A 3,321-nucleotide genomic window follows, 5' to 3' on the forward strand; every position below is an offset into this window, starting at 1 on the left:
AGAGATTCTGAACTAACTGTTGCTCTTCTTTTCCTCCTGATTCACCTGCATGGACCAGTCCCTTAAGTACCTCCCCCTGCCCCACCCCAAAAAGCCTGGGTCTCCAGGATCATTTCAGGGAGGGACAGTGGTTTATCAAAAATTCAAAGATTTGCCTACCGCTTCACGATTTGTTGCTGTTGCTGCTATATCCATGTACCATCTGTGTTGTTACATACTTAATATTTTTATTTACAGTCATCTTTTATTTTATTTATTTATTTTACTTTATTTTATTTTTTTATTTCTTGGCTGCTCCCTGCAGCTTGTGCGATTTCAGTTCCCTGACCAGGGATCGAACCTGGGCCCCCTGCAGTGGAAGTGCAGAGTCCTAACCGCTGGACCACCAGGGGACTCCCTATGGTCATTTTTTTAACTTTAGCATTACCCTAACCATTGTTATCTATGAAGTTATGGATTTTATGTTCCATTATATACACATGTACTTACACACACACACAATTTTAAATAAATACATAACTATTAAAAAAATTTTCTGATATACCACTAAAATTATCAGGTGCATGTACCCTACCTCAGGAACACTGGCCTAACCTGCGGTGCTCAGAGCAGAATGGAAGTAGATTCTCTCAGGCTTGCGTGCAGCAGGGGTCAGCTGTGGCCGTGGGAGCCTTCCTGGCCAGTGGGTTGGGATCTCACCCGCCTCTTCTCTACATGAGTCCCAGAACATTCTCTTCATCTCTGGGGGCAAACACAGCTAGTAGGTGCTGTGTGTAAACCTTTAGACTCACTCCACACTCCTACTAGCATTAGGGCATTCTTCCCAAGTTTCTGTTCTTCCTTCTCTTAGTGGAGCTGATTCGCCCTGCTCTGCCTGGCCCTGGGCTGAGCCTCTGTTGTGTAGGCAAATCAGCTGACTTGAGGGGGTTGCCCCTGGAACTCTGAATGGTGTCCTTGGTCCCAGAGAGGGCTGCTCAGCTCTGCTGAGTCTCCAGAGGCTGCTTTTCTTTGCTTGATATGTCTCCTAACCCTCTTTTTTAAAGGTTCATTTAAATTTTTAAAAATTTATTTTATTGAAGTATTGATACAACGCTTATACCTTTTTTTAAAGATTTCTTTTTTAAAGGTCAAGTCTTTTATTTATTTTATTTATTTTTGGCTGCGTTGGCTCTTTGTTGCTGCGCACGGGCTTTCTCTAGTTGCGGAGAGGGGGGCTACTCTTCGTTTCGGTGCGCAGGCTTCTCATTGCAGTGGCTTCTCTTGTTGCGGAGCACGGGCTCTAGGCGCTCGGGCTTCAGTAGTCGTGGCTCGCGGACTCTAGAGCGCAGGCTCTGTAGATGTGGCGCACGGGCTTAGTTGCTCCGCGGCATGTGGGATCTTCCCGGACCAGGGCTGGAACCCGGCTCTCCTGCATTGGCAGGCGGATTCTTAACCACTGCACCACCAGGGAAGTCCCCAACGCTTATGTCTTAAATGTACAGCATGATGAATTTTTATATAAATATCCATGAAGCCACCTCTCAAATCAAGATACAGTCTTGCACTATTCGATACAGTAACTACTAGCCACTGTGTCTACTAAGCAGTTCAAGTCTGGCTAGTTGGAATTGAGATGTGCTGTGAGTGTAAAATACACTTCCAACAACGTAGTACAATAAAAGGGAACATATGTCACTGGTAGTTTGTTTATAGTGATTAAATACCCAAATGACAACATTTTGGATATATTATATTAAATAAAAATATATCCTTAAAATTAATTTCACCTATAAATTTTAATGCACATATGCAGCTGACATTATATTTCTTTTGGACAGCACTGATTTAGAACATTCCCAGCACCCCAGAAATCTTCCTCATGTTCCTTTTTCTTCAATACCATCCCTAAAGGTAACCCCTAGAAGATATGTAGAACCTACACTTAGGCAAAATGAAGATAATAAACAAACCCACCATTTCAAGTCAACTGCTGTTAACACTTGACATACATATATCTATCTGTACATTTATCTGTATGTATACTGGCAAAAATGGCATCATACTACAATTATATTTTTTTCTAACAGTTTATTGTACCGTGCCCATCTGTCCCTGTCTATGAGTATGCGTCTACAGCATAGTTTCACAAGGTAAATCATGTTCTGTTTCATGGACGTGCCATAATTTAATAAATCCCCTTATTCTTGTTTTTAAAAAAATTGAGGTATAGCTGATTTACAATGTTGTGTTCATTTCTGCTGTACAGCAAAGTGCTTCAGTTATACGTATATATGTATTCTTTTCCATATTCTTTTCCATTATGGTTTATCACAGGATACTGAATATAGTCCCCTGTGCTATACAGTAGGACTTTATCATTTATCCATCCTATATATAATAGTTTGCATCTGCTAATCCCAAACTCCCAATCCATCCCTCCCCCGCCTCCCCCTCCACCACCACCTTAGCAGTAGTTAACAGTAGTTAAATTAACAGTCTGTTCTCTATATCTGTGAGTCTGTTTCTGTTTCATAGATACGTTCATCTGTGTTGTATTTTAGATTCCACATATAAGTAGTATCATATGGATTTGTCTTTCTCTTTCTGACTCACTTCCCTTAGTATGGTAATCTCTAGTTGCATCTATGTTGCTGCAAATGGCATTATTTTGTTCTTTTTATGGCTGAGTAATATTCCATTGTATATATGTGCCACATCTTCTTTATCCATTCCTCTGGCGATGGACATTTAGGTTGCTTCCATGTCTTGGCTATTGTAAATAGTGCTGCTATGAACACAGGGGTGCACGTATATTTTCTCCGGATGTATGTCCAGGAATGGGATTGCTGGATCATATGGTAGCTCTGTTTTTAGTTTTTTGAGGAACCGCCATACTGTTTTCCATAGTGGCTGCACCAACTTACATTCCCACCAACAGGGTAGGAGGGTTCCCTTTCCTCCACACCCTCTCCAGCATTTGTTATTTGTAGAGTTTTTAATGATGGCCGTTCTGACCGGTGTGAGGTGGTAACTCATTGTAGTTTTAATTTGCATTTCTCTAATAATTAGCAATGATGAGCATCTTTTCATATGTTTGTTGGCCATCTGTATGTCTTCTTTGCAGAAATGTCTATTTAGGTCTTCTGCCCATTTTTCGATTGGGTTGTTTGTTTTTTTGTCATTGAGTGTATGAGCTGTTTGTGTATTTTGGAAATTAAACCCTTGTCGGTCGCATTGTTTGCAAGTATTTTCTCCCATTCTATGGGTTGTCTTTTCACTTTATTTATGGTTTCCTTTGCTATGCAAAAGCTTATAAAGTTTTATTAGGTCCCATTTGTTTAT

The 3,321-nt window shown here is 40.6% G+C and overlaps 1 non-coding gene across 1 annotated transcript; it reads right to left on the bottom strand.

The window, feature by feature from the left end:
- Positions 1-319: 319 nt before the first annotated feature.
- TRNAG-UCC (transfer RNA glycine (anticodon UCC)) lies at positions 320-393 on the bottom strand. The gene has a single exon. It is a non-coding gene; the product is annotated as a tRNA-Gly (tRNA).
- Positions 394-3,321: the final 2,928 nt, after the last annotated feature.

This window comes from Balaenoptera acutorostrata, chromosome 2, assembly GCF_949987535.1.
Source record: "Balaenoptera acutorostrata chromosome 2, mBalAcu1.1, whole genome shotgun sequence".
In the NCBI taxonomy this organism is placed as follows: Eukaryota; Metazoa; Chordata; class Mammalia; order Artiodactyla; family Balaenopteridae; genus Balaenoptera; species Balaenoptera acutorostrata.